Source organism: Amborella trichopoda, chromosome 6 (assembly GCF_054954075.1).
Source record: "Amborella trichopoda isolate Santa Cruz 75 chromosome 6, AtrichopodaSantaCruz75HAP2 v2.0, whole genome shotgun sequence".
Taxonomy (NCBI): Eukaryota; Viridiplantae; Streptophyta; class Magnoliopsida; order Amborellales; family Amborellaceae; genus Amborella; species Amborella trichopoda.
Window position 1 is genome coordinate 10,034,990 of NC_142341.1, and position 17,654 is coordinate 10,052,643.

The 17,654-nt window shown below is 33.2% G+C and overlaps 1 long non-coding RNA gene across 1 annotated transcript; it reads left to right on the forward strand.

Moving 5' to 3' along the window:
* Nucleotides 1-13,448: 13,448 nt before the first annotated feature.
* On the forward strand, nucleotides 13,449-14,479 carry LOC110007631 (uncharacterized). The gene is made up of 3 exons (XR_002281649.2): nucleotides 13,449-13,773; nucleotides 13,917-14,023; nucleotides 14,203-14,479. It is a non-coding gene; the product is annotated as an uncharacterized LOC110007631 (long non-coding RNA).
* The last annotated feature ends 3,175 nt before the right edge of the window (nucleotides 14,480-17,654 follow it).

Consider the following 17,654-nt stretch of genomic DNA (forward strand, 5'->3'; position numbering starts at 1 on the left):
ATGAGATATAGGAGGGAGATTATGGAGAGACATAAATTAAACATGTTTTCCACGGGCATTCTTAAACTTGTCTCTCAACTTTGTTTCTCCATAAACATGGAAGAAGATAAATTAAAAATGGACTTGTGATGAGATATAGGAGGGAGATTATGGAGAGACATAAATTAAACATGCTTTAGGGAACATATTGGTCAAACCTATGAAGGGAAAAGTTTATATAGTGTTGAGGCTCTAAACAATAAAATTTGAGCCTACCTCAAAAACTTCATTAGAAGAAGTTGTTTTGATACCCAAATATCATCAAATTGATCATCTCGACATCAAGATGCACGGACATGAGAAAAAAATGGATTTCAAGGTTTAGAAATTGTGTATTTTGTAATGCATTTTTGGATAGTCAGTTTTCAAGATTTTCAAATTTTCATAGATATATTGATCTACATTATTTTTGAAGCTTTGAATTTTATAAATAAATATGAAAATATATTTTAAGACTATCACAAAGATTTCTAATATTGAAACCACTTTTCTCGATATTGTTCGAAGGTAGGCTCTAATTTGATTGTTTAAAACCTAAGCTCTGTACAAACTGCACCATAAATTCAATAACAGTTAGACACATCCTGGTTACTGGAATATCAATATTTTGAAGGGAAAAGTTTATATAGAGCCGAGGCTTTAAACAATCAAATTAGAGCCTACCTCAAAAATTTCATTAGAAGAGATTGTTTTGATGCCTAAATATCCTCAAATTTATCATCTCGACTCTAGATGTATAAACAAGAGAAAAAAAATGGATCTCAAGTTTTTGAAAATAATAGTGTATTTTGTAACGCATTTTTGGACCGTCAATTTTCAAGATTTTCAAGTTCTCATAGATATGTCGATCTACACTATTTTTGAAGCTTTAAACTTTAAAAATAAAGATGAAAATATATATTAAGGCTAACACAAAAATTTCCAATATTGAAACCATATTTCTTGACATTATTTTAAGGTAGGCTCTAATTTGATTGTTTAGAGCCTAGGCCCTATACAAACCGCACCTTGAATATCGAAAGCAATGAACTCCGATTTTCTCCGAATAATAATATTTTTAAGGAGAATGTGTAGTAAAAGAAAAAGGATGAAGTTTCTATAAGGCCTAGACTTAATGAAAAGAGTGATTTATATACGACCCCTAAAATTTTTTCTAAAATACGAAAATGCTCCGTTTATAGGCAAAAATTACATAGAAAGTCAATCCACCTGCTTTCTTTAATTTTTTCAAAATTGCCCTTCAGTCTAAGTATGGAATCCTCAGTCCGAATTTGTGAGGTGAATTTGTCGCCTCTACCTTTATTAATCAAGTGGGTGAGATGATCGAAACCATATTTAGCAATTAACACATCATTCTAGAGATGAGAAGAGTTTTGAAAGATTCTTCATCATCATTTGGATATAAGCACCCATTTTATAAGTTTAAGCTTTCTAATAACCAAACCCCCTAACTTTGACGACATACAAACTTGGTCCTAGTTCACTGAAATGAAACTTTCTATGGTTATCCTCCATATTACCCTAAATGAAGTTTCGCGTGTTTTTTTCAATAAGCTTGATTGCTTCACTAGGTATTTGTAGGACTGACATCAAATAAATAGGAAGATGTGCATAGGTAAATTTAACCAAAGTGATACGTCCACCGAAAAATTGCATTGGTCTTCCATAGGTCTAATTTAACTTGATACCTGTGAATAAGAGGGTCCTAGGTTGCACGAGTGAGCTTATGATCAGAGATAGAAACCCCTACATATTTAAGGGGAAACTTCCGAACTCTACAACCCAAAATTGAAGTAAGAGAATCCAAAAGACTGTTAGAGAAAGAGATGTCCACAATTGAAATCTTATGAAAATTTACTTTGAGGCCCAAAGCTAGCTGACAACATAGGAGGAATGTGTTCAGATTCTTCATTTACTCTTCACTAGCATTACAAAAAATCAGGGTATCATTTGCATATTGCAAATGTGAAATAGTATTCCCAAATGAGGAAACTTGAAAACCTGTAAAAGACCTACATTTACAACATTCTTAAACATCAGGCTAAAACCTTATGCTACTAAGGTAGAAAGAAAATGTGATAGAGGGTCTTCTTGTCTAATACCCCTAGAAGCATGGAAGAACCATTTACGAGATCCGTTAATAAGAACCGAAAAATGGGCCGAAGAAATGCACCCCATAATTCGAAAAATCCATATGACACCAAAACTCATTCTTCTCATAATCTTAATGAGCACTTGACATTCAACTCTGTCAAAGGTATTCTCCATATCCAAATTAATAACCACTCCTGGTTGCTCAGAAAGATTTCTAGAGTGAATGCATTCCTGGGCAATAAGAATGCTATTCATAATCGTGCGGTCTCTAATAAAGGCCTATTGTTCATCAGAGATAACAAAAGGGAGAACCAACTTAATTCTCTCTATTAAAACTTTTGTAATAATTTTATAAAGACTATACAAGAGACTAATCGGCCTAATATTTCCAATATCAGCAATAATATCTTTTTTTTTAATTAAAAAAATATAAGTATAATTAATACCCTTGAGAATACTCCTAGTGGACATAAATTCCTTGACCATTAAATAAATATGATCGTATAGTAGATCCCAAAAACGTTGAACGAAATAAGAGGAAAACCATCAAAGCCAGGGACTTTATCCCCAGGAAGAGCAAAAATTGTCAATCTAGCTTCTTTCATAGTAACATCCCTTTCCATATCAGAAACCAAAAAAGGTGGCAGATATTTAAAAGGAACACCATCTAAGATAACCCAAAGGTTAAAATTACTAGAGAAAACATATTCAAAGTGTTGAACAATGGCCTCATCACGAGCTGAAATGTCACCTTTCGATACACTCGGTAGAGAAATAGTAGAAATATCATTTTGCCTTCTACACACATTCGCGATAGCATGAAAAATTTTGGTATTTTTGTCACCCTCTTTAAGTCATTTAACTTTTAATCTCTGTTTCCAATAAATGTCATCCATCCTAAAGCGATCATGTAGCGTATTAAGCAGAGAATTTTTATTAACAATCATCTCATCAGATAAAACTTGGTTTTCCTTAATAGAATTTTCAATCATCTCTAAGTCCATCAAAGTAGAATCAATCTTGCCTTTAAGTTGATACTGGTTTTCTTTTTTCCCAAGAGATGAGTTTGTGCTTTAAGCATATTAGCTTATTATGAAGACGGAAGCCAAAACAGCCCAAAACATAATAAGTACCCCAAGTATGATTGATGATATCCACAATTTCAGGTTCATCCAGCCAGTGAATATCAAAACGAAAAGGTCTAGGCCTATATAATACCTCCTCATTATGAAGACAGATAAGGAGGTGATCAGAGGAAAGTTTGGTAAGAGCATTAACCTTGATCAAAGGGAATACTCTTTCCCAAGCCTCTGAGACAAGAAAGCGGTCAATCTTGAACATAATCAGATTGGATGAACAACTATTGGACCAAGTAAAGTGAGCTCCAGTAGTAGGAAGATCTAATAAATTATTCTCCATAATGAAGTCATTAAATAGATGCATATATGAAAATTAAACCGAGAAAAAGTTGAAATTTCATCTGGGTGGCGAATAAAGTTAAAATCCCCTCCAATGCAAACAAGAAGTCTTGAAGAGGAAATAAAATATTTCAAATCATCCAAAAAGACACATTTAAGGGTAGCAATATTAGGCCCATACACATTAATAAGTACCTAACGGAAACTCCTGACAAGACTTTCAAAAGTAATTGCCAAGAACCTATCAGACTTAAAAATATCCAAGCAAGGCAAAGCTGTTGGGTCCCAAAGAACCCACAGACCACCAGAAAAATCCAATAGCATCTACACCCTTAAAGCACACAGAACCATTACCCCACAAAGTCTTAACATCCAAAAGAGAGGGCGAAACACACTTAATTTTTTGCATAATAAAAGCAAAATGTTCAAATTTAGAAATCAGAAAATTGACTTCCTTCTTGCGTTGATCAGCACAGAGACCACGCACGTTCCAACTAATAATCTTCATGGGCGAGATAAAGATTATCAGTTGTCTCTCTAACCCATGTGCCACCCCTTGATACCAAAACTCCTGCCAAAATCAACAAAATAAGGCCAAGTTACTATAGTATGTAGTACTAAGGTAATTCAGTTGTCCCCGATGTCTCAAACATCGGATGGCATGATTATTTTTCTTTTATAACTTTGTCCAATCTGCAACCAATCTGCAACATATTGGACCGCCACATTCGTACCCATCATGTGGAATGACGGGACAATTCGATGTTCCCGATATCGGACTCCTCTAGAAATAGGTCGGTCCAATAGTTGCGGCTTCATATTACCTAGAAAAATAAAAAGAAAAGAATTAAAATAAAAATTAATTCGATATTTGTAACATTGGAGAGGTGGTAAACTTATAATAAAAAAAGTGACAACAAAGAGAAAACCTCCACATAAATTTCAAAAAAATATGGACCATTTTGGAATATTAGAAATGTTTTTCAGGTCTGGAAACAAGTTTCGCATAAAGCAAAAGTACATACTTAAATTTATAAGGACACGGTTTATATGAGTCCTAGGATTCACATGTAACTATGCATCCCCTTTTCATGATCCATTTTTTAGATGTGTTTTGGATCTAGTTTTACATGTTCTCTAATAGGTACAACATGAAATTGTAAAAATAAATAAATTTAAAAATCTAAAAAAAAAATTTGAAGAAAAATTTAAACCGTTAATTTGTCTTTCTTTTGGAGAGAAGGTACTTGTGCTTCCCCGACGCACAAGCCACATTACTAATTTGAAAATCTATACATGAAAAAAAGTACAAAAGTTTAGAATGGGTGCCAAGCCCAGATCTCAAAATAGGTATACTGTAAGGTTGATGATTGTAGAGCCTGCATTTTCTTTTCAGATCCTTTCTAGAGAGAGATGTAAGACTTTCAAAAAGCACCTAAGTATCTTGCAAATTTTCACTGTATGAAGGGAGTAGAATGTTTTCTGTTTTCGATAGGTTCTCTAAAAAACTAACCTCCCTTAAATTTGGCTTAATTTCAGCGCTAATAAACAAAGCTTATTTTGCTCTCAATAGTGATGTTTTTTGGGTAAGTTCTCAATAGTGATTTAATGTTAACTATCAGTTACACCCATAATTAAACTGTGAACATAAACATTCTAGGTCATGTGTAGAGAGAGATATAGAGAGAGAGAGAGTGGGGGCCCAAGTTGTTACCAATGAGCTATCAGGTAGGTCATGTGTAGTTCAAAAAGAGTGCATATGTCGTATTCCCCCCTCCTATTTGTTTTCAACATTTTTTTTGTGAAGGGCAAAAATAAAAGCTCGGACAGTGTTGGCATGTGGATGGATGGGTATATTTGTAATTAGTATATGGTGTACAAGGCACCGATCTTTACCGTACACCTCCAAATCATTCTCAACGATGCAGTTTTAGAGCTACAAACCATTGTGATAGCACGGAAATATGGTATGGCCTCTAATTATAAAATTTAAAGCTTTAAAAATGGTGTACATATATAATTAAAAATCTTGAAAGTAGACAATCTAAATAATATGTTGTACTGTTTTTGTGACTTAAAATCTAATTTTTATTTTTATTTTTTAATATCTAAACAATCAAATTAAGATACACCTCAAAAGTTCACTAGAAGAGGTTGTTTCAATGCTGAAAAAACTTTAATTCGATAATCTCGATCTTAAGTTATATGGACATGAGAAAAAATAGATTTCATGGCTTAGAAATAGTGTATCTTGTAATGTATTATCTAGACCATCAATTTTTAAGATTGTCCAAGTTTTTCTAGATCTACTCGATCGATACCAATATTTAATCTTTAGATTTTATAATAAGATAAAAATAAAATTTTCAAGCCATCATAAACATTTTTTACGGTGAAACTACATATTTCAACATTATTTGAATGTGCACCTTATTGATTATTTTACTTTTTTTTGCTTTTTACTTTACAAAATATTTTAACACCAAAATTTGGGCATCCACTCCTCTCTTAAACTCATACTTGTAAAACATATAAACTAAATATTCTCAATAAAATGACCAAAATACCCCTAAAAGCTGCAAAGGGTATTTTGATCATTATTTTCTATAATAAAAAAATTAATATTTTTTTTGGTGTGTCTCATCAAGAAGATGGCATGTACCAAATTTTACATTCATACAATTTGTAAAAAAATAAATACTCTGAGGATTTGGATCTAGATCAAACAGTTAGTGGCTCACTTGATCTAAATTAGACAACTGGATGGAGGGGGAAGTATATATCTTCTATGTTGTAGGGGAAGTATAGAAACATTTTCTTTTTCTTAAAAGGATGAGGTTTGTATAAGGCATCGACCTTAAACAATCAAAACAAGGCACACCTCTAAACTGTACTAGAAAATGCAATTTTGGTGTCCAAAGATCTAAACATATATTTCTACTCCTAATTCAAAAATTTAAAGCTCTAAAATAATGCAGATTGATCATATGTATCAATTTCTGAAAATCTTTTAAATGGACGGTCCAGATAATGTGTTTTAAGATGCATTATTTTTACGACTTAAAATTTTTTTTTTTTTTTTTTCTTTTTTTTCCGATATCGAGTTTGAGATGATCAAGCAAGGGTTTTCCGGTATCGAAATAATCTTCTTGAATAGACCTTTAAGGTACACCTTACTTCAATAGGATAAGGATGGGACCTTATATAATTTTTCTATTTATTTTTTATTTTTTTGTTAACCCTCGAAGTCGGGAGAAACACGAAGGGAAGACCAAGCATTCCACTCTTGTCACGCTTACTTGCATGAAGTTAGAGAGAGAGAGGGGGGTTTTCAAATTCCTGTACATATGCTTAATTTCATGTAGCACTATACTATTGCGCCTGTACATCTGGACAACATTAACATTAATGAAAGGAAAACGTTTATATAAGGATGCAATTTTATAATATAGATCTACGGATGCATCTCAAACATCCATCGAAAAGGTCCCATTGATTGATCATCTCGACATAGAGATGTATAATCATGAAAAGTAAAAAGTTCTAAGTCTCATAAATAGTACATTTTACTACATATTATCTACACCATCTATTTTCAAGATTTTCATATGTTTTAGATCTACTTGATTTTAACCATTTTAAAATTTTATAATTAGATATAAAAATAAATTTTTAGATAATCCTAAGAACATTTTACATCAAAATTATACACCATGATAAAATTTGAAGGTACACCTTACCTCTACAATTACGGAAGCATCGGTATGCCAACTGCACCCTTAATGAAAGGACACTGTCAACATTCAATAAACAACAAATGGCCCTCACAATACAATTTGCACTCTATTCTCATATCTAGTTATAAAGTACTTACTTGATTAAAACCTCATACGTATATATAATTAGTGGGATTACGTGTGTTGTACGTAAAAATGAAATAAACGATCACGTAAATAATCATGTAATATGAATGTTCAAAAAAAAAAATTCATGTTGAGAGGACATGTTTTTTTTAGTTTTACTCATCTCTAGTCTCACATGCTTTTTTACCTTAAGTCCCATCTCTAGCCTCTAAATCTTGTATCTCTCTCTATAGCTCTCATTACTTAAGATTCCATAAAATTATGTCAAATCATAATTTTTAAAGGTACACCAAAATTTCTAAAAAACATGCTCGTAGACTTTACGAAATTTCGCCTCATTTTAACGATTTTTTGATAGATTAGGCCTTTGTGTCACCATAAAGGGTTTGAAAAGCTTTTCTTTGGGTGAGGTTATGTTAGTTATACCGGATATCGGACCGCCCCTATCTGCTCTTTTTTTTTTTTTTTAGAAATTTTGGTCAAATGTCTCTAATATAGGACCGTATACCTTTAAAAAACTTTGGAAGTTTTGGACCGCTCCATATGATCAAAGAAATTAAATTAAAATAAAAAATCAGTCTAATACTTCCAACATCAAGTTAAAGGGTAAAATAAAAAAAATAAAAAAAACTTGAAAAGAAAAAAAATTCGTGCTTTGACATTTGGAAACTGGTTATAAACTATTTTCAAAATACGTAAAATTTGCTAAAAAATAACATCAACTTTTTGTATTTTGAAAGTTCTCAAAAAAATAGAAAATGAATCATAAATGAAATTTCAAAATATTAAAAATTTAAATGTAAATACATAAAAGATGTAATTTTAGAAATTTCAATTTATTTGAGACACATTAAATTTCTACTTCTAATTTCAGATTTCAAAAAAAGAAAAATAGCTAGTTTCGAAGAAATCAATAGATAATACAATTACCCATAAAAATAAAACGTATATGGGTACCATACAATACTAAGCTTTCTTATCATTTGAAAATCTCTTAAATCAATCATAATGTAATTTAAAAACCATTGAAAAGTAGGAATTAGAAAAATAAATAAATAAAATTGATATCACTTAAAATATTTGAAAACTGATAATTTAATTTTAAATTTAGTTCACTTATTTACAAAGCATAATAATTTTTATGTAAAATTATGAATTACTGATAAAGAACTTAAGCTATTAAAGTTGGGAAAGGTTTCTATACTTCCCCTACAACATAGAAGATCTATGCTTCCCCTACTATCCAGCCGTTCAATTTTGATCAAGTGAGCCACTCACTATTTGATTTAGATCCGATGCCTCAGAGTATTTTATTTTTAATTTTTTTTATACATGTTGTATAATGTGAAATTTGGTACGACTCATCTTTTCATTTGGGCACACCTAAAAAAAAATTTAAAATATTTTTTTAATAAAATATAATAACCAAAATACCCCTTAAAATTTTTAGGGGTATTTTGGTGATTTAATTTTATTTATAATATTTTTTATTAATGCGATTTTAAGAGATGATTGGACGCCCAAACTATGGTGTCAAAATATTTGGCAAAAAAATATTAAAAATAAAATCATGTAGAGACGTGACATTGTGATTGGAGCCATTTTAGCCGTCCATTCAGAATGGACAGTTGGATAAGGAGAAGTATAAAAGTTTTATGCTGTAGGGCAAGCACAGAAAGCTTGCCAATTAAAGTTTAGAAATAAGATAATGAAATAGTTTAAAATTGATATTATTTTTGGGGCAAGCTTTCTATGCTTCCCTTACAGCATAGAAGCTCTATCCTTCCCCTTATTCAACCGTCCATTCTGAATGGAGGGCTAAAATTGTCCCAATCACAATGTCACATCTCTACACTATTTTATTTTTAATTTTTTTTTCAATAAACTATTTTGACACCAAATTTTGTACGTTCATTCCTTTATTAAACTTGCACTAGTAAAAAATATAAAAAAAATATTTTCAATAAAACAATGACCAAAATACCCTTGAAAGCTGTAAAGGGTATTTTGGTTATTATATTTTATCGAAAATTTAATTTTAATATTTTTTATAGGTGCGCCCCAAATAAAAGATGGCACGTACCAAATTTCATATTCATACAAATTGTATAAAAAAAAAAACTTTGAAACGTCGGATCTAAGCTCAAACGGTGAATGGCTCTCTAGATCAAAATTAGACACTTGGATAGTTGGGGGAGGATAGAACTCCTATTCTGTAGGAAAAGCATATAAACCTTTCCCTTATTTTTGTTGGTAGTTGTAGACTAATCCAAACGATAAATAATAAAATATTTAGAATTATTGAATAAAAATAAGAGTAAAACAACTAACACAAAATAGAAAGCATGTCTATCCTTAATTTAGTCGAAACGAGAGAAACTCTTTATTTCAGAACACTCAATGTTCACCAAAGGAATGAAATATCATATAAAAACTAAATGAAATATCATATAAAGATAACAATATCAAATTTATCGACATATTGAAAAGAAGAAATAGTCCACAAAACAAAGAATCTCGAAAAATTATTCATAACATAATTACATAGCAAATATTTTTTATAATTTTTTAATAAAAATATTTAAAACATAATAAATAATTCTAGGAATTTTAAGCATTATATATTTGCTAAAAATCATACATAATTTTTATAGAGATCATGGAGATACCCAAGCTCGCAGCTGCCATTAATGACCTAAGGAAGCCATTTCTTTTAATTTTTCCATTATTCACAGTCTATTTGGATGTGGTGAAGATGAAGAAATCACTTTCTATTCCTCTTTTAAGCTTCATCACCCTTTGGGTTTCCCTAAAAAGAATAAGCCCCACCACTAACTGTTCTTTCACCATGGTCTTTTAAGAACTTTATTGTTTGTAGAATTGGAGAGAGAAACTGGTTAGTCTTTATGTTCTGTGATGAAGAGTAAGGACTGAGGAAAGGCCAAAGGGGTTGCCATGGCCTTCATTTGGCAGGTTTTATTTGTGCTATCTTGTTGTAGTTAGTCTTTGTCCCATCTTTTGTAGGTTAAATCAAAACCAGGAATGCAGGTAGATTCAGTGGAGGAATGGAAATCTGAATTTTGTTCCATACCCTTCGTCACTAAGTGCAATGTGGGGTAGTGAGAGAGATGCTTCTTGTTTTTCCATACTACCAAGGAATTAAAGTTAAACTTCAGTATTTGAATTGTGGTCTAATATGAAGGAGAAATCCTCTTCATTTATGAGTCATGTTTTCCAAAGAAAACTTGTCTTTTGGAAGTTTGAACCATGGATTCATATGCATGTGGTAAATTGAACTTTCCTTGCTATCAGATAGTGCCTTGCATGCTGATCTTATTTGATGTTGAAAACTGGATATTGAAGAACATATAATACACAACATAGTTTTTATTTTGATGAAATGTTTGACCATATAACATTTTGTTTTTATAAAAGAAAAGGTTAAATAAGGCCTAGTCTTTATTAGAAAAGTAAAGTCAAGTCTCAGGTCTCACTGAACATTGTAGTTTTGAACTTTGAAAACCTTCAAATCGATCTCTCGATCTTGACTATCATGAATAAAATAATTTCAATCCCTAAAAATAGTGTATATTAGAACATGTTATGTAGGCTGTCCATTTTCAAGTATTCATAGATTGGTGAGATGGTACCAATTTTTTAATAACAAATTTCATAATTAGTGGTAGAATTAGATTTTAAAGCCATCATTGAGGGGTTTTTCTCAAGTGTTTTCAAGATAAAGTTGAGTTGAGGCTTTAATTTTTTTTCACATGCCTAGGCCTGCACCTTTTAAATGAAATTGGGTGGTTGCAATTATTCTATTGTCCAAGCTCAAACTTCAAAAGAAATTTTTTTGAACTTTATGACACATCCACGCTATTAAATTTATTGTGACCACCTTGTATCAAAAGTAAATGGTCTCATTGTATACAATCCCTTACAAAATAGCACATTATGTATCCACGAATTATTATCCATGAATTATGAAGTATAATAATATGATTAACAAATAAAGAGGAATCAAAACAAATGAAGAATGCTCACACATCGAAATTATTGAATTTATTCAAGGAAATTGGGAATTGGAAAGGTAATAGATCATATAAGACATGGTCCAGGACCCAGTTCTCAACTATTGGTGGTAGGCCACTGGTCTCCACCAGTTGCCCTTTGCTAATGCTGGAGCCTTGGACGCATTCCAATCTAATACAAGATTTTAGAAGCATTTGTTGCTTTTTGTTAAAGGACAATTATTTTCCCCCACTCTCTATATGCTTCCTAAAGGAATATTTCAATTCAATTTTCTTTTATACTTGTAAATTGTGAAGGTCTGAGGCAGCCCTTCAATTTTATTATAATACGTTTTAATGTATTAACAGTGGGAATGGAAGGTGGTACGTTCTGTTGAGGCGACTGTAGAAAGTATCTTTTTTATGAAGAGAGAGAAAATGTTAAGACTGCCATTAGTCCAAACGCTTATAAAAACCTAATTAACCACCCACCATCTTTATTTAAAATAATGAGTATGATGATCCTTAAGGTGATGTCAAGTATCCTACTACTCATGGAAAGGTCTCTCTCTCTGTAGACACTGTAACCCTAAACAGGCCCACAAAGAGAGCGTGAGAGATTTCAAAAATAGATTTAAAAAAAAACTGATTTACAATTTGGGATGGTTTTAAAAATTTTAAAAGAAGAGAAAAATAAAAAAAAACACTCACCGATCTTTGATAAATACATCCAAATTATATACAAAAAGATTATGAAACAATCCGATGGGTGTGGTTTGTATAGGGATGAGGCCCCAAATAATCAATGAAACAATCCGATCGGTGTGGTTTGTATAGGGCTGAGGCCCGAGTAGGTGACAGTAAGGCGCACCTTTAAATAGTACTGGAATATGATTTTCGGTCTTGAAAATCTCTATGTTGGTTTGAAACTTTATTTTTATATCTAATTATAAAGTTTAAAGCTCCAAAAATAATGTATATCAAACATAACACTTGAAAAATCTTAAAAATTGACATTTCAAAAATACGTTACAAGATAGACTGTTTCCAAGACTTGAAATGGAATTTTTCTCAAGTCCATGCATCTTGAGGTCTAGATGATAAATTTGAAGATTTTTTAGCATCCAAATGACCTTTTTGAGGTGCGACTGGCGTACAGATTTTAAATAAAGAGCAAGGTTAGTTTTTAGTTATTTATTCAAATCATATTACTCGAAATGGTTATAAAATCATTGCAAGTCAATTAGTTTTCCTTTCAAAAGGATTTTGGTAGCCGTTGGAGCATGAGACAGAAGTGGGTGATCTCTGGTTGGAGAAGTCTATTGGTGGGAATCTGGAACTTGTCCTCGTCCTTAGCTGACCAAACACTCAACTAAAACTAAAATAAGCCTGCCTTTCTCTTTCCTCAACCACTCTCTCTCTACCCATTTCCATTTCATGACCCTTTCATTCTTGTTTGAATTCATGATTTTGACAACTCAACTGTTCCCTTGCACCCTCCTTATTTCTACACCCCACCCCACCCCTACATTCAATTTGATTGATGAGCATTTATTTCATTTTATAGCCATCTTCATTACCATTCAATTTCTTGAACATCATCATCGTCGTCCTCATAATCCATCCATTCAGCTGGTGACATTTATTACGGTGATCACGGCCATGAATCCCATCGACATATCATCACCATCAATAGAGTATTTCAAAATCAATAGAGGATTTCAAAACCAATGGGAGGAGATATCTCCATTAACATGGAACTCGAATCGTGGTATTGGAACGGCTCAATCAGATGAGAAGTCCTTAGAAGAGCAGGTCTTATAATCAGATTGAGCCGCGCCAATATCACGTTGCTTCGCTGCCTCATTAGAGGCAATAACAAAATAAGCATCATCATGTTTTTTTGGGTAATTTGGTGGGGATGAAAGGCTCCTATCTATTTTTTCAAATAGTTTAGGAGGTAGTTTTTGAAAGGTGTCAGTGAGGTAATCTCAATGAAAATGAAAACCACAACATGGGTAACTAGAGTGTGTGTGTAGGGGGTGGGGGTGGGGGTGGGGGTGGGGGTGGGGCGGCTACCACCATGACCCTAAACCTTTTCCTAATAAATATCATCTGAGTAAAAGCAAACCCATAAAATATATAGTAATTGGCTCTCGAATGTGATAATTCTTTTTGGGGTGAGTTAATGTTTTTTTTCTTTTTTATTTTTAGTTTTGGGTGAATTGGTGGGGATGACAGGCCTCTACTCGTAAGTAAATCAGTGGGGATGACGAACCCCTACCCATAAATGGATGCAGCACAAGGACTTCCTGGGAAGTCACCCATCCTAGTACTGCTCTTTTTCAGGTACATTTAACTTCACAGTTCATATGGAAGGTTACATAGAAATGGAACTTGAAACATAATGCTATTAAAACCAGCTGATACCACCTTGACTAAAAATGTGATGATTCGTTTGGGTAACATTTATTTGTTATTGTGATAATCAGGAACATTGTTCAACTGAAGGTCGGTTGGAGCTATACAGAATCCCATTTCAGGGACCAAAACATGAGTCATGCTTCACAAGAATTCAATAAGGCGTTGATATAAGCTAGTAAGCAAACCTTTCCACTACTAACTTATTTCCAAACATATGATCTACTGTTTATCATATGAATGATATGTGATGGCATTGCATGTACAAATGTACTCACCAGTGAAAAAGCTGCATTAGCAAGTATCCTCTAATTCATACTATTTTTGTTACTAACCACTAGGCGTGTTTGATTTTAGGGAATTTTTGGAAGCAAGAATTAAACGTCCCACTTCCTTGTTTGATTTCGCTGCATGGAAGTCGCTGTGTGGAAGTGCAGCCTTCCAGACAATAATTTTTTTTAGCATCAAAACTGATCTGTATTTGAAACGTCACCCTTCTGAAATTGTTGGAAGAGCGGTCATCCATAATTTGTGGGAGACTCCCTCCCACTCCAAAAGTCCAGGCATCAAACACACCCTTAATGATGTAGTGGTTATCACATGTTCTACCTAATGGATTGGTTGTTATGCACCATTGTCTCTTTGTAAGTATTAATGGTAGCTTATTGCGTAAGTGAATTTTTGAGGTGCATCCTAAATTAATTGTTTTATTGCTTAAGTGAATTTTTGAGGTGCGTCTTAAATTAATTATTTAGAGCCTCGCCTATATATAAACTTTCTTTCAATTACAGGGGGGTTGTCAGTAATACTAAGTTAGTTATTGTAAGTGAGACAAACATTTGGTGTTAGTGGGAAGTTATTGCTGTAAATGGGTAGAGGTGGCAACATATCGGGTCAAACCCAAGATCATGTTCAAAGTTATCGGACCTGGACCCGATATTGGACCCGACTAGACATGGACCCATCTGGATCTGATTGAACCCAACCCAAAAATAAAATAGATACATTTAAATATCATGTTAAATATATACAAATATTATTTAAATATTATAACAAAAAATAGATAATTATGTTTAATTAAATATTATTTATATAATAACACTATTTGGGTTGGGTCCACATGGATTTACACCCAAATAGTGTTCGAGTCCAATATTTGAACCCGGACCCGAATAGTGCTCATGTCCAATATTTTGGTCCAATTCTTGGACCTTTACCTAAACCCGAGTTGGGTCAGGTCCGGATGTCTGGTCTCCGAGTCCATTGCCACCCCTATAAGTGGGGTACAAGCTACTTCTCAATCAGCAGTATGAATTTCTATTTAAAGAGGCATACTACAAACAAAGTGAGCTGAGGGGGTGAACGTGTGGGGTGCGTTTGTACTTAATTCCATAAAAAAAAAGGTGAATGAAGGGTTTTCTCGTTATTTTATCTTCTCTCTTATAATAACTTGTGCATTTAGAACCCAACAACATTTGGTATCAGCGCAAGGTTCATTAGAAGTTGAGGTTGATTGACATGAATGGATTGAAGAAGTAGAAAGAAAGAAGAAAACAAAAAGGAAAGACAAGGTAACAACAATGGCAGGCACTAGAATGCTGTCAGTATTTCTCCAAAAAATGGTTCCAATAAGTTTTGGAGCATTAAAATGAAAAATTATGTTCAGTCATTATGATTTATGGGAACTAGTTGAGAATGGATAGTCAAAGTATGACAATAGTTCTCAAGTTTGATTCGACCTACCCAAAAAAACCTTCTTCTTTTTTTTCAATTAGTATTATAAAGAATCGGTATTGGGCTTAAGTGTGACTTTAGCAGTGATACATCTCTTCTTTGTTCCTACCACGGACTTACTCAAAAAAAGGACAAAAAAAAGTTTGACAATAAATAAGGCTTATTGTCAATGTTGTCAGATTCGTTTCAGAGTGTTTTTTGGTTTGGTGAGACAAATGAATAATTTGGTGCTTTGGCTAATTCGGAGGAAGACTTCGGATTTTTTAAAATTTAATATAAGTAAATTAGATATTTATATCTAAAATATATAAAAATAAAAATAAAAAAGTAAAAATAAAAATTTCAAAAAATAAAAAATTTAGATATTGCTTTACTTCGGCCTAATTGGCCTGTAGCAAACTTGAATATGACTGAAGCATCCCTAAGCGGCTTGAATATAATCGAAGCGTCAGCACCAAACTTCGCTTCGCTTCAGTCTAAATGGCTTCGGCGAAGTGAAGCGAATTCGATGATACTGCTTATTGTAGCCCATCATGCGGAGCTAGAGGAATAAAAAAGCAGGATGCCAAGGGCTTGTTTTACATTGAAGAGGTTGTGGATGAGACCATATTTCCAAAAACAACTTCAACTAAAACATCAAAGCAAGCATGACACTTTCTTCCAATGTAAATCAATTTAGATTTCTTGCTGAATTATTAAATGATCAAAAAGTAGTTGGAAAGGTTTTGACAAGGCCTTACTCCTAAATTTGATCACATTGTAATTGCAATTGAGGTATCCAAAGATTCTACTCTTTGTCTTTGAATCTTCTAACGAGTTCTCTGCAAGCACAAGAGGAAAGCGTGAAGAGATCCTCAGAAAAATCAGTCGAACATACCTTTCAATCAAAAGTTGATCTAAAGACATGCTCGTGTAAAGGTCGATTAACTTATTGCGAAAAATGCATGATAGAAGAGAAGGTGGAACGCAAAACTTCCGAGTTAATGGAATAACCTATTTGCCAGAAGCATCCCAATGGAGGTAATCGTGAACCTCCTCAACGATATATACACAAATCGATGGGCCAGTGAAAAAACTGTTGGCACAAAAATAGGGATTCTAATTTACTCTAATTGAAAGGCGATTGTTTTTGTCGAGAATTGTAAAAAGAAAGTGTATATTATGTATCGGGTTAATATAGAAAGTATATATGGGAAGGGTTGATAGTGTAAATGTATGGTAAGTTTGGGTATGGTTTAGAAATTCAACTGGAAATTTGCTGGTTGGAACGATTCTTTTCCTTTGGGGGTAGAATCACCCTCATTAAATCCACCCTAACCAGCACTCCCATTTATTGCATGTCCCTCTTCAATGTGCCAAGTATTTCCATTTCCATGACATGCTTCTATATTGGATCGAAACCACTACAAATTTAGCTCAAGATATCATTTTGGAAGGGTGTCAATTTCACTAAAAAAAAGATATCATTTTGAAAGGTGAAACAGAAAAGGTGCAAAGCACGTTCTCCTAGAATATGACTCCTTTGATTTCAGAAGACTACAATCTCAACTCATGGTGAACTAATAAACATGAAAGCTAGTTTTTGTTTGATAACCATGTAATGTTTGTGACATTTAAAACCCCCAATTTACATTCTAAATATGTAATAAAATCCATTGGCTGACTAGATATTAGTCCTTGGACAGCAAACTTCTTCTTTAGGCACGAGATAAGGAACACTTGTGGGGCAAGAAAATTTGGCAGCTATATTCCCCAAAAATATGAACCAATATTGATGCCTCTCAGAAAACAACTCTAAATACATATTTTGATGAGCTTCCACGTCAAATTGGCATCCGTTTCAGTTGGTGTCATCATGTTGTGCAAAGTTCAAGTTCCATAATAGGACCAACATACAAGAATCGATATGAAACTCAGTGTCCAAGGTGGCCCCCTCTCGAATTGGCTCCTCGCTCCCCCAAGTCTTCCGCCATGAAAGCTAGACCTGCGACTTCTCGTTAGCAGGCTCCTCACTCTTGTGGCCCCCTCTCGAACTGGCTCCTCGCTCCCCCAAGTCTTCCGCCATGAAAGCTAGA